At 40.0% G+C, this 17,571-nt stretch overlaps 1 protein-coding gene across 9 annotated transcripts in view; it reads right to left on the reverse strand.

The window, feature by feature from the left end:
• The window catches only part of LOC109432733 (innexin shaking-B), a 434,999-nt gene that overhangs the window by 377,411 nt on the left and 40,017 nt on the right, over window positions 1-17,571 (reverse strand). The gene's annotated exons all lie outside the window — the stretch shown is intronic.

A 17,571-nucleotide genomic window follows, 5' to 3' on the forward strand; every position in this document is an offset into this window, starting at 1 on the left:
GTTACTCCACTGGTGTAGCACTTCTTGACATAGAAAAAGCATTCGATAGTGTTTGGCACGAAGGCTTGATCGTAAAATTGAAACATTTTAATTTTTCACTATATATTATTAAAATTATTCAAAATTATTTATCGGATCGAACACTTCAGGTAAACTATCAAAATTCCAAGTCAGATAGATTACCTGTCAGAGCTGGTGTTCAACAAGGCATCAAATTTCTAATATTGAAACATTGGAACAGATGTCAACTAAAATCATTGCCAACTTTCGTCAAAAATTGTTGCAGTCTTCTATTGCTACGATTAGTTCTTTGTATAATTAGTTTAAGTTAGGTTATGGTTAGGATAAGTTGAAAAAATGTATTTCTGACATGCAGGTGAAAAATAAAGACTGCAAAAAATCTTAACTGCTACAGCTAATGAAATGTAATATGTTATTAATTAGTATTGATAATAGCTTAAATTTATTTCACCAAATCAGGATGATAGTGTGTTATAATACACAGAACACCTAGATTAAGTTGAAGAATGTTAAAATTGATTGAGATACTAATAAAGATTATAAAAAAAAAAAAATATATATATATGATATGTTAGAGCTGTCCCAGATCATCCAAACCATGCTGATGATGAGATGAGTTAAAATAGGTAATGACTTTTAAAAATAGAGCACATATATCAGATTTAATACCAAGGGCTGAAAGTCTCTCTAATAAAGACAAATCAATCAATCAATCAGATTTAATACTTATTTTCATATATGTACTGCAACGACAATGATTTTATTGCCCTTTTCCGGCTATAACAGTTGGCTAGTATGTCTGAAATAGACGTAAAAACCTATTTCAAAAAGTATTTTTAGGCAAAGTACGTTTAATTGGCAAATTGAGAGATAAGTTTGTGAAAAAATTACCACTTGTTTTGGTGGGATTCGAACCCACGACTCCATTATCGCTAGTCCGGCGCTTTAACCAACTAAGCTACAGAACAAGTTACAACTCTGCAGAATAGAAAGTCAAACTGGACTGATGAACAGTAGGCAGGAAAACATTCTCAGACCATATCGGAACCGGTAGTGTTGCAGAACCGGTTCCAGATGTCACGCCGGAAGTACCCAAGTACAAAAGTTAACCAAAACCTTACATGCGACGCATCAAATCGCAAGCTCTTCAGGCAACCTGATAAACGGTTAATAAAAGAAAATAGTTTCAGATCAAATTTGGAACAACCGATAGAATTCCGGAACCGGTTCCGGGTGTCCCGCAGGAAGTGGTCAAATGTAGTAGAGATCAAAACCCATGCCTGCGGCACATTAAACAGCGACTTTTTGAATAACGTGATGGTCGATTAGCCAGAAAATAGGCTCAGACCACAACGAAGATCTTTATAAAGGCTACCGATAGTGTTCCGGGACCGATCTAGGGTGTCCAGCCGGAAGCATGCGACACATCCAACCGCGGTCTTTTTTTAAACCATGAGGAACGATTAGCAAAAAAATAGGCTCAGACCACATTAGAGGCTACCGATAGTGATGCAAAACCAGCATTGGGTGCTTCGTAGGGTGCTTCGCAGGAACTACAAAAATGAACAAAGTCAATGCAAGCGATAAATATGTGTAAGAGAACAAAATCTTGACTGAACTAAGGCCACATACATACAGACGTCTTACTCTACTCACTCTCCATTGGATGAAATAGGTACTCACACTCACATGCAGCGTGCTGAAAGCGAGAGCTGACCGGGCTTAATTTCCATTCAATTTTCTGTATTTGAGTGTTTTCACCCGTGGTATTGTATAGGGCACTCACTCTCAGAAGCCACCGCTTGAGACGAATGGCCTGTCAACATGAGTAGTGTGTGAATGATTAGGAATTGACCTTGTTGGGTTGCTCATGAATGGAGCTCTCGGACTCTGTCAGTTCTCACATCGAGGAACTGAAAATGACCGCCGCAGTCATTCATTTTCGGCTGAAAAACAGGCACTGACACTGATATTTTGCAGGACTGCTCTCCATCGTCCTTGTTTTCAACGGTTGAATCAAATATTAATCGTTTTTGCTCGTTTGACGTCTACTCACTACCAACATCAAGCCAGCAGCGGCTTGTGAAACGCAACCTGATTAGCATTTGGCGATTATTTTTTTGTAACGATGAATATAATAGCAATATGTTACAATTGATATGTCTTTTTTTCTGTACTAAAGCAATCTCATCAAATCACTGAGGTGTAAAAATATACAGTAGGATAGGTCAACGTTATATGAGAAAATGAAAATTATCGCATCAAAGCTTTTTCAATCCTCTTTTGCGTCTAAAACTACTGGGAATTTTTTTATGGGATTTAGATGGGCAATTTCACTTGCTTGCATTTTTTGTCAAATTTTACATGAATTTTGAAACCTATGATAATGAAATATAGCATAAAGTGTGAAGAAAAAACTATGTCGAAGACCGTAAAGTCATCTGTGATTGTGAAAGACGTTATATCCTAGCTTGTAATAATCGTCTTGATGTTGATCGGTCTTCAGTGATAGTGAAGGTGCTCAGGCAGTCAACTGAAAACTCTGATATTTTTCAGCTCTGTCTATACGTTTAACGTAACGTCGGAATATGTTCAATTATTAAGTTTCCCAATTTTATTAAAATTATTGCTTTTCTAAATAAGGTATTCTCAGGATTCAGGAACAGTTCGCATTACGTCGACGGAAATATCATGCTTCGGAATGATGGCCCATGCACAGAAACTAGCTAAACAAAGCAATAGTCGAAGATTCCAAAAACAGGGACCGAATTCTAGACCGTCCGATAGGTAGGAGATTGTCCGCATCACGACGGTTTTAAACCGAACGGAATCAATAAATACCAAAACTTCCGTGTGACATTTTTAAGTTAATCGAGGCCATCTTGACTAGGAAACCTTGACCGATTAAACCCTTGAAAAGTCCCCATACGGACCGGAACGTCGGAAAAAATCATAAACTAATGTTTTCGATTCCCCCAAAAGGCTGAAGCCAACATTGTGAAGCAAAATCATCCCAGTCGTATCCCAACCAAAGAAAGATCATGAGTTCATGTTCGACGAGAAAGGCACTATCACCACTAGGTGGATTAATCTGGGTTTTTAAATTTGTATTTTGTATGAGAACTTACTGGACACGGTGTAAACTAGCCTAGGGTAAATGATCTCGTACACAAAGAAAATAAATGAACCACAGCGATTTATGTTCTACTATGCGGGTTGCAATAACTTTTATTTTGCGCTGCGTTCTCTCTAACGCAGTTGGACGGTCGTGCGTCCGTCCGCGTTGAGTGTTCAACGCATACTGAGTTTGCACCGATCATATGGTTGGTGACGAAGTATAGCGGACCCCACACGAGCATCAATACTTCATCAATATCGGTACTTTTTGTCGAAATTTTCATCAAACCTTCAGCTTGAGCGAAAGATTTTTCAAAAATACATTGGAAAAACTATGGGTTTGATGAAAATTCCGACAAAAAGTATCGATATTGATGAAGTATTGATACCCGTGTGGGGCCCGCTTATGTGTCAGTGGAGCTTCAATATCAACATTCTAAAAACGATACGCGCACATTTTTTTTAAAGTCCCTTGACAACAACAAAAGAAGAAGAAGCACCACGAGAGTGCGGGAGATTCGGCATCTATTGCGGATTTTTTGAAAAATTTCCACTCTGCGATAGCCGCTGAGTTCTACCGCAGCTGTCAAAGTCCTACCGCAGCCATGAAAATCATCATATCAGTGGATGTGATGACCAAATCAAAGTATGCTTGCAAAGTGAATTGCTCTAAAAAGCAACAACAAACAACGATCATCGGCGTCGTGTCCAAGGCATCCTTGACTCGATTGATGATACCTTGGTGAAAATCAGTGATCTGACAGCTGCGGTAGCTTTTCAATCTACCGTAAAACGGAAACTTTTCTCCAAATTAGCAATAAGAGCCGAAAGAAAGATAAAGTTGTGAAAGACGGACCCGGTTTAGGGTGGTGCTTCGAATCCAGTTTGACTTTCTTTCGGGTTAAAGTGCCTCGACAACAACAAAAGAAGAAGCACACTTTTTGTTATAGGTCACGAGAGTGCGGGACATTCGGCATCTAAGAGCCGAAAGAGGGATAAAGTTGTGAAAGACGGACTCGGTTTAGGGTGGTGCTTCGAATCCAGTTTGACTTTCTATTCTGCAGAGTTGTAACTTGTTCTGTAGCTTAGTTGGTTAAAGCGCCGGATTAGCGATAATGGAGTCGTGGGTTCGAATCCCACCAAAACAAGTGGTAATTTTTTCACAAATTTATCTCTCAATTTGCCAATTAAACGTACTTTGCCTAAAAATACTTTTTGAAATAGGTTTTTACGTCTATTTCAGACATACTAGCCAACTGATATAGTCGGAAAAGGGCAATACAATCATTGTCGTTGCAGTACATATATGAAAATAAGTATTAAATCTGATATATGTGCTCTATTTTTAAAAGTCATTACCTATTTTAACTCATCTCATCATCAGCATGGTTTGGATGATCTGGGACAGCTCTAACATACACGCAGAAAAATAAATTGTATACACAATTAAATTGTAGTTTACTATAGCGACAAACTGATTTCTAGTTTAAACTGAACTGTTCTATTGTTTGATAATACAAAAATTTTAATTTGTCGAAATTTTTGACAGTTTGTTAAATCAAACAGTAACAGCTGAAAATCATATGGTATTTTCAGCATGAAATAATGGATTGATTCAAACGACTGCACTTTTGTCACTAACAAACCCGGAATGTGATTGTGTTAATGACGGCAGCAACTGCGGCAGCTCGGAAATCTATTTTTAGACCGTCGGTAAGCGGACGGGGAGGAGAACGACTAAAAAAAGACAAAAAGGGCGAAACCGATCAACTTTTTGTGGATGCTTTCGTGAGTACCTGCGCGTTATCCATCACGGCCGAAGCTGCACTTGGAAGTTGGCGTGATGGATTTGCTACACCTTCTTCGTTGTGGCGATGTTGGGGTAAGCATTTTATAAACGTATGAGTGCTTTCGGACCATGTTTATGATGGTTTTTATTTTGTTGAAACAAATGAAATTTTTGACATTAGGGTAAGAAATCTAGCTTTGAACTAGTGAAATTGTAAGCTTAATTTGAACCATATCGAAATTCATTGAAATAACACACTTTTTGGGCAAATATTATCCCAAAAAGGTTGGTAAATGGCTTTCCGTAATATAACCTGGTAGCACTGACTTATAAAGCATTGAATGAAGCGTTTTTTTTTCATTGAAAATAAGTAATTGAAAAATCACAGCGATTTCACCCATTTCCCCCCCAGAGGAAGCACATTTTCGGTGCACTCGTACAGCTTACGCATTGTATCACGCACAATAAGTGAATATTATGTTTCCAGTTCAAAACCGAATTAGCGACATTTTTTCTTTGACTTCCGCTGCTCTTGCCTTGCGTTAAACACAATGTCGGAAGTGGGGCGCTGTATAGAGCACCAGGTGCACAATACAGCGCCCCACTTCCGACATTGTGTTTAACGCAAGGCAAAGGCAGCGGAAGTCAGAGAAAAAATGTCGCTAATTCGGTTTTGAACTGGAAACATAATACGTTAATTGAAAGCAAATTCATCGTAGAATCGACCTACCGAAAAATATTCCACATTATTTGTCATAAAATTATCAAATTTACTTGATTATTACTTGGAGAATCTTATCTTGAATTGAACCATTTGTAATCTAGATTTGAACTAGTGAGAGGAGGCGAGCTTCTAGTGTTGGCCAGCAGAATGCGCTAGTGACTGCTTTGTTTACTCTTGAAGGATGGAAAATTCCAAATTTTGTTTCCAAATTCCTGAAGAATTCCAAACATTTTGAGTTGAAATTCCACTGCCTCATGAAAAATAGTTATAAGAATTAGCAGATCCATGTGATTTTTAGTTATTTAACATGAAATTGGCTGTTGTGGGAATTGCTCGAGCTGCTGCCGCCAGTAGTTCAAACCTAGATTAAAATTGGTTTAAATTATTATTACGATGGTTCATATTAAGAATAAAATCATTATTGACAAATAATTGAATTTTTCAAAGAAATGTGGTGCAAATGCAAACTTTTTAACACTTTACGAAAAGCTAATACCCGTGGCTTTCATATACCTGAAACTTCACCTTAGTAAATTATTTCCATGTGGGTGAAAAAATCAGTCAAAATTCCCGATGCTTCCGAAAGCCGCAATTTGGTTCAACTCATGATTACCTACCCTATATGAAATGATGGTAATAGGTTATTTTTATCGATAAACTCTAAATGAAAACAATTAAATATAACTTTGGAATACGTAAATTCTCAGTTTGAGAATCAACCATGCGTTTTATTGTTTTAAACAAGCGCCATTTTTCTGCGTGTACAAGAAATATGATTGAATTGATCTAATATGTCTGCTGCAATAATCTACACCAGAGGCTCTAAAACTTTTTGCTATCGCGGGCCCTTTTGAAATTTTTGGAAATTTCGCGGCGCAAATTCAAAAATTTAAGTACAACATTGTTTTTTTTTCGGTCCGGTTTTTTTCTTAAAATAAAAAAAAACATGAGTTTCACATTTTTTTGAAAAAAAAAATGTTTAAGGACTTCTTAAATATTTGTTAGATTTAATATGTCAAAAACTTCAATGTACATCTAAAGCAAGCTGCTGATTCCAAATAATTCAACCAAAAACAGTAAATCTGTCACAATTCTTTGATAGTTCCATGTCAATTGAAATGATTTCGTAGAATTCAAAAAAAAAATCTGCAGGAATTTATAGTGGAAAACTTTATCAAACTATGATTCAAAAATATAATATTCAGGGCCATGCTGATGGTGGATCATTCTTCACCATGCGTATGATCATTATGTCTTGAAAAAAAAGCTTAAAGGGATATCTTCCACATGAGTTTTTGATGACTATTTTTGAATGACCATTGTAAAAGTTGATAAATTTTCAGTAGTGTCATTGGTGTACAAAGTTGATAAAAAAATCTTTTTGAATGTGTCTTGATAAGATCAAAAGATGCCGGGGCCCGTGGCGCATTGGCTACACGTTCGCTTCATAAGCGGATGGTCATGGGTTCGATCCCAGCCCCGGCACTTCGTCAGTTGCTCTTCCCCCCGAGAGCTGCAGACACATGACCCTCTTCTGAGCTCTCATAGCTCAAACGGACCCGGATAATAGTATATCGGTGAACGGCAACTCATAATGGACGACCCCTAATCGGATTGGCAAAGGAACAACAGACACACATCGTACTCATCATTCTACCAAGAACAGGGTACAAAAGTGAACGCAGCACAGGCAAACCAGTTCGATATAGTAGAATAAGAATATAATACATTTAGGCGCTGTACAAAGTGTAAGTGCAGCCGCCAATTGGAATCACTCACGTAGTGCGATGGACAAAAGAGCTGCAAAATAGGTTAAGTGGTCAAGAAAAAAAAAAGGTCAAAAGTTACATAGTTTTCCATCATTTTCCTTCAAGATATCTAAAATAATTAATTTTGAGATGTCACCTACTTGCACGAAATCGACATTATACAGAAGTATTCTGTGATAATGACGTTAGTAAAACACGTCGTCCTGAAACCCAGTAGAGAACTTAAAAACCAGGAGACTGACGGTGTCCGGTGACGGTGGGGTGACGGTGGGGTCTCCAGTTAGCCTAGTGGTTAAGGCTATGGATCGCCAATCCGGAGACGGCGGGTTCGATTCCCGTTCCGGTAGGGAAAATTTTCTCGACTCCCTGGGCATAGTGTATTATTGTGCTTGCCTCACAATATACAAATTCATGCAATGGCTGGCAAAGAAAGCCCTCCAATTAATAACTGTGGAAGTGCTCAAAAGAACACTAAGTTGGAGAGAGGCAGGCCAAGTCTCAGTTGGGACGTAGAGCCATAAAGAAGAAGAAGAGGAAGACTGACGGTGTCCGATCACGGACACTAGTTGACGAGGGCAATCCTCTCGGAAGGAGGATCCCTGCTGCGGTGGCCAATTCCTCTTCGGAATGCCAGGGATGATCGGCCAGTTCATTCTACCGGAACGCCTGGGGTGTCGATGCTCAGACTGTAGAAGTGAATAACTCAATCCTGAGAAGGACTAGTGGTTCGGCTGCTTCGGAGAATGAAACTGCTTTCTGCTGCTGCTTAACGATTTATTGATCACTGCCATACAACGGCTCAAAACTGAATGAATGCTCTTCACAATGGGTGCAGTATTTATAATGAATAGCTACTTCTTATTATTACATGTTGGCAGGGCATTGGTTGAAGTGTAAAAAAGGCGCCAACCACTCAGCGCGAGACAGTTGGCGCGTCGGTCGGCTGGCATGTTGGTCGAGAGCTCAAGCTGGGGATTTGTCTGTAGTAGTGCGTGTGTGGAGACTTGGAGTTGAATAGGAGTTGAGGGTGCTTGTTAGTGTTGGTGGCCGAAATACTCGCGGCGACTCGAGGTTAGTTTTGGGTTTGTGGTACATGAATGGGGAAGGTGGGAATGGAACTATGCAAAGAGGATGAACAGCAGAGAGAGAATGGCAACTGTACACACCAGGCTTGAAACGCTGCACACCGTTCGCGTTGAGCGCAAACATTCTCCCGCCAGCGAAGAAGGTGGCTCCGGCGGGTTAGCCAGCATGGCGGAGTTGACCGAAACAAAGTTAGAGGCAACTTGATCTGCTGGCGTGGGCTTGTTCGAAATGACTTGATTCTGGTTTACCGAGAACGTGGACGGGTTAGATTTACGGGCTTGATTAGCAGACGACAAACGAGACTTCAGCAGAGATTGACGGGACTCTACCAAAAGATCGTATAGCGGATTTTCAGTTGTTTGTGGACTGTAACTACAATGATAAGACTGTTCTGGTGGATCATTCACTTGGACTGGATTTGATGATTGTCGGATCTGTTTCATGTATTGGGTATCTTCCAGGTCTTGTGAAATTAACGGATATGCAGGATAGTTTTTTCGGAAACGTGATTTTGTTGGAACAAATGGAATTTCGGACGGATCAGGGGTTGGAACGACTATGGGCTTGCATTCTGTACGTGGGGAGTGGACTGTATCTGTAATGGTCATTGTCTGTACACCAACTGTGTATCGGTTCTGCTTCGAGCGTGCTGGGTTAACTGCTTCAGCGACTATCCAACCAAGACGGGTTTCCTGGAGGATCGGTAAATCGTCGGACAGTTTGATTTGACCTGGCATCATCAGCTTGAAGAAATGCTGAATGCCAATTAGGAGATCTATTTCACCAGGAATATGGAAGTTTGGATCGGCAAGGGAAAATCCAGGCGGGATGTTCCAAGTTTTGATGTCGATGGGGACTGACGGGATTTGTCCAGTGACTTGATCGGCGACAAGACACTCCAACTGCTCAGCGTGATTGGAATAGCGCGATTTGATCTGAAGCTTCACCACTTCTGACAAGGACGACTTTTGATTGTTTGCTCCAACGATATTAATCTTCGTTGCGAGCCGGGGAAGTTTCAAAGATTGAACTAGTTTGCGTGACACAATGTGTGCTTGAGAACCACTGTCAAGGAATACTCGACAAGGCTGCAGCTTCCCATCGGCACCAAACACTTGGACCATCGCTGTCATCAAGAGGCTGTTGCACATGGGATAGACTTTCTTGGCGGAATAGACGGCAGAAGTGGACTATAATTGTTGGGGTTCAGTTTCGGAATCCGAGTCATCGGATCTGGTTTTGGATGGAGACACATCAGACTCAGGGTGGAGAAGGGTATGGTGACGACCGTCACATTTCCAACAGTTAAAAGAGGATTTACACGCACTACTCCTATGACCCGTTCGCAAACAATTAAAACAAGACTTGAGCTCTCTTACCTTGGCTTCTCGTTCTGGAACGGACATCTGGCGTAGGGCGTCGCACTTGTAGATCGGGTGGCTTCCGTTGCCACACACTCGGCAGGTCGGTTCTGCTTTCTCGGTGACAGCATACGTCTTCAGTTGGCTGGAACTCTTCGCTGGATACGGCTTCGGGGTAGGCTTCGTAGTCGCTTCTTCACACCGCTCAAGGATAGAGCAGCGCTTCTTCAGGAAGTCCATCGTGTCCTTGTAGGTTGGTAGTTGCTTGTGGGGCACGGTCGCTTCCCACTCCATTCGGGTTCGGCTGTCCAACGCTGTCGCAACCAGGTTCACGGCGAAGCGCTCAGACATTCCAAGCATCTGCTCCTTCATCAGGGTTAGACCGTCGATGTGCCGGGTTACATCGTCGATCAGCTCACGGAGCTCCTTCGCACTGGGTTGGGTCATCTTCTTCAGTTGCAGCATACCCGTGATGTGGGTATCCACGATTAGGCGCTTGTCTTCGAACCGCTCCTCGAGCAGCTTCCATGCGTGGGCGTATTTGTTGGACTGCATGGTACAGTCATCGATGATTCCCGCTGCACCGCCAATCAAGGATCGATCCAGGTGGTAGAGCTTTATGGCATCGGAATCCGTGGAGGTCTTCATCACGTCGAGAAACATGGCCTTGAAGCGCGGCCAGTTCTCTGGTTTCCCATCGTAGGTGGGGATGGGTGCCTTCAGCGGTTGCTGCTGGACAATAATGCGGGGTGCTTCTTCTGGTTGGTTTCGCCGTGCCAGTCTCATGTCGGGAATCACGGTCATGGACTGGATCAGCGTCTCGAGCAACAGACAGGTTTCGTTATGCTGGGCTTCGAAAAAGATGTAGCTTTCATCTTGCTCGGCCAGCTTCTCGGTGGGTGTCAGAGTCACAATTTGTCGGTGCAAATCGCAATACTCTTTGTAGTGGGTTTCCAAATTTCGCTGGTACAGCTTCAACTGGATCGGATCCAATTGCACTGCTCTAGCTCCGGATGCTTTTTCGACGGCTTTGCGGATGCGCGTCACTATCGCCTTCATCTGTCCGCGTAGGTGAACAAGCGATTTGAGCTCCGCCATCCTCTCCTTCTGGTCGGTCTTCGTTGGCGTGTGCTCGATCGGCATCGAACACGACGACGGTGCTTGACACTGCACAACACAAACGGGAACGAACGTGTTCGGACACGTTCAATAATCTTCTTCTTCGCACTCACGACTGCCGCGGCGGCGGATCGAGGTTTCCACTTTTCTGCGACGACGTTGGCAACGCACTCTCGGAAAGTTTCTACTTGCGGCTCGGTCCCGCAACGATGGGGTTTCACACACTCACGGGTTGTTCTTTGCGCTGGTGAACTCCCGGATAGATTTTCACTCGCGACTTACTGTACGCTTCTTGCGGTTCTCACTTTCGGACGGTTTTCACTCGCGACTTACTTTCGCACTCAACAAAAAGCAATTTTCCTCCTCGAAGCAGCCAGGAAAATTACTCTGAACAACTCTGCTGAGCATCGACGGACGGGAACGGTGGCAATTCGGTTGATTGCCAATCCTCTGTTGCGGTTGCAACGCGCTGGGAGCGGATCGCTTCGGATCCGGTTCGATGGGACCAAAATGTCCGATCACGGACACTAGTTGACGAGGGCAATCCTCTCGGAAGGAGGATCCCTGCTGCGGTGGCCAATTCCTCTTCGGAATGCCAGGGATGATCGGCCAGTTCATTCTACCGGAACGCCTGGGGTGTCGATGCTCAGACTGTAGAAGTAAATAACTCAATCCTGAGAAGGACTAGTGGTTCGGCTGCTTCGGAGAATGAAACTGCTTTCTGCTGCTGCTTCACGATTTATTGATCACTGCCATACAACGGCTCAAAACTGAATGAATGCTCTTCACAATGGGTGCAGTATTTATAATGAATAGCTACTTCTTATTATTACATGTTGGCAGGGCATTGGTTGAAGTGTAAAAAAGGCGCCAACCAATCAGCGCGAGACAGTTGGCGCGTCGGTCAGCTGGCATGTTGGTCGAGAGCTCAAGCTGGGGATTTGTCTGTAGTAGTGCGTGTGTGGAGACTTGGAGTTGGATAGGAGTTGAGGGTGCTTGTTAGTGTTGGTGGCCGAAATACTCGCGGCGACTCGAGGTTAGTTTTGGGTTTGTGGTACATGAATGGGGAAGGTGGGAATGGAACTATGCAAAGAGGATGAACAGCAGAGAGAGAATGGCAACTGTACACACCAGGTTTGAAACGCTGCACACCGTTCGCGTTGTGCGCGAACAGACGGAAATTATTCTAGTAAGAACTTTAAGGACTGTTCATTAAAGAAAGTGGACACCTGTTTTTCAATAGAAAATATGTATTTTCGAACAAATTCATAAGTTTAGTTTTTATAAATGACAATCAACATACATGTGGCCAAATTCACGTGAGTTTGAACATTTACTTCGCTTTTCGGAAGAACGCTCGGACTTTCCTATTGATATCTCCCATTAGATTCTGCACAACTTTCTCCGTAACTTTTCGTTGTGCCGCAAGCCAAATTTTTTTGAATCAATCAACAGAGCTTGCTTCTCTTCCATCTTTCTTAAGATGCCGGTTAATTATTGTCCACTATCTTTCCACAGGACGCTGTTTAGAGAAGTTTTGTGGATTTTGCCATTTTTCAACAAAATCAATTTTTCCCGTCTTGAGCATCTCTAGTGTAGAAGAAGCGTAATAAGCGGATGCCAGATACGCCTAAAACAAAAGAGGATCCGTTTGTTTTCGGTAGATAAGTGGAAGTCGTTTTTTGATGCATTCCTTTCTGTTATTTTCACCGTTGATTGTTCCCGTTGTGAAATAGGAAGAATTCTTTAGCCACGCACATGAACAATTGGCTTGCCACACTAAAAACTTTTTCCCAAATTTTTCAGTTCTGATGTACCCTACATCAGCCGGCACATCTGTCCCCTGCTTAGCGTTAAAAAATTGCGGTCCCGGAAGTGTATTAGTAAGCCGATTCTCGAAACGGCAACTTTTTGGAACACCATTTGTGCAGAATTAGTCTGCTAGTCGCAAAGCTAATACGACCTATCGCTCGAAATTTCTTACTTTTTCCGTGTTCTTTGAGTGTGCTGCAAAAGTGAACAATGTTTTTACACACTGAGCAAAAATTCACATTTTTTTGTTTAGTTTTAACTCTAAACTATTGGTAAACAGATGTCCACTTTCTTTAATGAACAGTCCTTAATAAGATTTTTTATTTTTTTTTTTTACTTTTAATTACAGGCAAAATTACAAGCTGATGGTAGAATCGAAAATTCAACTGAAGTATTGGAAATTCATTTATATATTTCAGAATCTTAACAAAAAAAACTCTCAAAACTCCTTAACTTTTTATAGGTTGGTCAAAATTAAATGAATTCCATAGAATATTCGTAGGCTGGGATACATTTTAGAAAAATGTCCTAAAGCAACACTTCCAAGTTTCATCAAACAAAAAAAATACGCTTCCATTTTGTTTTTTGTTTTTCTTTTTCTTTTGACCCAAGAGCCTGCGGCGCACCAGCGATATGTTCACGGCGCACCAGGGCGCCGCGACACACAGTTTGGGAAGCACTGCTCTACACTAAGTTTAAAATGTAGCCGATGCAAGCTCGTGCCCAAGGAAGGAGTTTGGGGGTTTCCGAAATTCCATGAATTAGGTGCCACCCTCCTTTACGAAAACTAAGAAAAATCCCTCCCTTGCCGTATTTTTTGTGCACGAGCCTGAGCCGATGATTTGCTACGGGTTGTAGATATGAAGGCCTTAACACTGGAAACTTGTCTCCCATTACTAGCATTACATGTGGTCGGCGTTAAGTCAGAGGGGACCAAGTATCAAAATTGACGAAAATTAGATTTTTAGGGCAGTTGATTAAGAATTACTTAAGCTACTTGGAACATTCACCCAATTTTCTTAATGTTACAATCAACGAGAGTTATTGCACAATTTTGTTTTGATTGAACTGCAAAAATCGATAATAGTGTGCAATTAGAGTGGACCATATGCTTGATGTCAAGAGAGTTGAAAAAATGTGAATTGGTTAAAATCTAATAAATAAAATTGTTAATCATCAAAATGTGATACGTTTCTCAACCGTATGACTCCCTAACGCATTTTTTGATGATTATTGATCAAGAAATCATGTGATATTCCATTTTATTATGGTCAATATCGTATTTTACAGATCATCGTGTAGAAGCATATTGTGGCATTTCGCGTGAAGACAGAGTGGACCATGTGTCTCTACGAAAAATAGTTGAAATTATCTTATTCTTCGTAATCCTTTCCAAATCAAAATATGTTTGTTTAGTAGATGCTGGGCATCATATTGAAATGTACCAATACCCGATTCGTGAACAAATTGATTTTACCGATTATTTAAAAAATGTGTATTGCGGATTTTTAGAAAATTTTCCACTCTGCGGTAGCCGCCGAGTTCTACCGCAGCTGTCAAAGTCCTACCGCAGCCATGAAAATGATCGTATCATTGAAAAGTTTGGTCAAATCAAAGCATGCTTGCAAAGTGAAATGTTCTGAAAAGCAACAACAAACAATGATCATCGGCGTCGTATCCAAGGCTCGATCCAAGGTATCCTTGGACTGACTGATGATACATTGGTCAAAATCATCAGTCTGACAGCTGCGGTAGCTTTTCAATCTTCCGTAAAGTGGAAAATTTTCTCCAAATTAGCAATACTTGGTTCACTCTGTCTGAACGAATTTTTGAAAAATGCCAGTCCTCTGAATAAATTATTATGAACTATGTAACTACAATATTTCAAAAACGTACCGAACTATGAAAATACATTCAAAAGTTGTTAGCTATTAAATGTTCAAGTTAAGAAATCTTAAATAGCTCATTAATTGACTACCCTTTATGAGATATTGAACTGATGTACTTGGTCCACTCTGACTGAATATAAATATTTTAAATGGTAATCAACAGTGAAAAAACAGAAACATCAAATTTCAAACTTCCTGCTCACATTATACATAACTCCTATTACCTGTTGTCCCACTTGTTCATTATTTTTTCATCAAATATGTAAAAACTTGAGTGTGAACTGTAGTTGGATGAAGATTTTCCAAAAACCGTTCAGTCAGAGTGGACTAAGTACAATCAATTACTTAGCAATTTCTTGGTTTCAAGCTTCATTTTATGTTTTTTTTTCATGACCAATACAGAGCGATGCTGTGATTAATAGTTATTCAGATTTATGGCAAAAGTACAAGAATATTTGTTGAAAAACTCAAATCTTATAGAGTTGCAAACAATAAAGTCGTTTTTCTAACAATTAAGTGGTCGGCGTTAAGTCAGAGGGGACCAAGTAACAAAATTGACGAAAATTAGATTTTAAGGGCATTCGATTAAGAATTACTTAAGCTACTTGAAACATTCACCCAATTTTCTTAATGTTTCTATTAACGAGAGTTATACCACAATTTTCTTTTGATTGAACTGCAAAAATCGATAATATTGTGCAGTCAGAGTGGACCATATGCTTGTTGTCAAGAGAGTTGAAAAAATATGTATTGGTTAAAATCCAATAAATAAAATAATTTATCATCAAAATGTGATACTTTTCCAAACCGCATGACTCCCTAACGCATTTTTTGATGTTTATTGATCAAGAAAGCACGTGAAATTCCATTTTATTATGGTCAATATCGTATTTTACAGATCATCGTGTTGAAGCATATTGTGGCATTTCGCGTGCAGACAAAGTGGACCATGTGTCTCTAAGAAAAATAGTTGAAATTACCTTATTCTTCGTAATCCTTTCCAAATCAAAATATGTTTATTTAGTAGCTGTTGGGCATCATATTGAAATGTACCAATACCCGTTTCATGAAGAAATTGATTTTACCGCTTATTTAAGAATTGTGTACTTGGTTCACTCTGCCTGAACGATTTTTTGAAAAATGCCAGTCCTCTGAATAAATTAATATGAACTATGTAACTACAATTATTTCAAAAACCTACCGGACTATGAGAATACATTCAAAAGTTGTTAGCTATTAAATGTTCAAGTTGAGAATCCTTAAATAGCTCATAAATTGACTACCCTTCATGTGATATTGAACTGTTGTACTTGGTCCACTCTGACTGAACATAAAAATTGAAAAAGGTAATCAACAGTGTAATAACAGAAATAACAAATTGCAAACTTCCTGCTCACATTATACACTACTCCTATTAACTGTTGTCCTACTTGTTCATTATTTTTCCATCAAATATGTAACAACATAAGTGTAAACTGTAGTTGGTTGAAGATTTTCCCAAAACCGTTCAGTCAGAGTGGACTAAGTACAATCAATTACTTAGCAATTTCTCGGTTTCAAGCTTCATTTTACGTTTTTTCGCGATCAATACAGAGCGATGTTGTGATGAATAGTTATTAAGATTTATGGCAAAAATTCAAGAACATTTGTTGAAAAACTCAAAACTCATAGAGTTGCAAACTTTAAAGTCATTTTTCTAGAAATTAAGTAAAAGACACATGGTCCTCTCTGACTTAACGCCGAAAGACACATGGTCCTCTCTGACTTAACGCCGACCATGTATAAATCAAATGAGCAAATTCTGATATGTGTGCACTTCTATTGATGGACCATGACACATGCAAACCACATGTTTAAATTTCGGAATAACCATTTTGTATGGACAAATAATTTTTTTTTGTATGGACTAATGACCACGCTTGGGGTTGAAAAGTCCCAAAAAAATGACCACGTGGTTTATGGACAGCCCCATAAACCCTTACGTAATTAATGGACAGCCCCTTACCCGTTCACCTTTATACACTACACTCGCGCGCATACAAGCACATGCATGGAGGCACAGCAGCTGACCCACTCTACGCAACAAAACAGCGGAACAGTTAGTCTTACACGCGCACTAACGCTTGCAAGACGCGGCTGCCACAAGTGGCGACAAGGATGAAAATCAAACGAGTTTTGCAGTTAATAAAGTGATTTGGGTTGTTTTCGATAGAATCAATTCTCGATGAGTTTCTTTTGGAATAGAAATATGTATAGCAAATTGATGTATCGGAAATAAACTATAAACGTTCAAAATGCTCTATCTCGAAGCACGGTTGGTCTTTTTATTCCGGTTTTTCTATGGAATCTTCACAATTTAGTTGAGCTTAGGACAGCATGAAAGAAATTGGAAAATGTTTAGTATTATTGAAAATATGGTTCTATGAGTATACTACACAAAATAACACTGCATTTTTTTTTTAATTTTTTTAACGTTTCAATAATTTGTAGCGAAAAAAAATAAGAAGAAAATAATTATTATTACTAGCAGTTATGTACACATAACATATCACTCAATACCGACTTTCAAAATTCTTATTTTGGATAGAAAAACCTCCAACATGTAGAATATGGTCTATCCCAAAAAACGTCAACTTTTTGGTTGAACTGTGACGCTCTGTTTTAAATATCTTCAGAGGTTATAAAACTCCGTAAAACTACCTATTCAATAGATTTAAATACATACCCACATGAAGAAAATGTAAATTTTCAACTTCATGTATTTTTTATTTGCGTAATCGTTTCTTGAAGACGCATAAAAAAAGAGTTCCTCGAAAAATTGCCTTTTTTCATTTTTAAGAATTGCCCTAAACTGCGGAGGAAATTTTTCCTGGCAAAAATAATT

This window comes from Aedes albopictus, chromosome 3, assembly GCF_035046485.1.
Source record: "Aedes albopictus strain Foshan chromosome 3, AalbF5, whole genome shotgun sequence".
Lineage (NCBI taxonomy): Eukaryota > Metazoa > Arthropoda > Insecta > Diptera > Culicidae > Aedes > Aedes albopictus.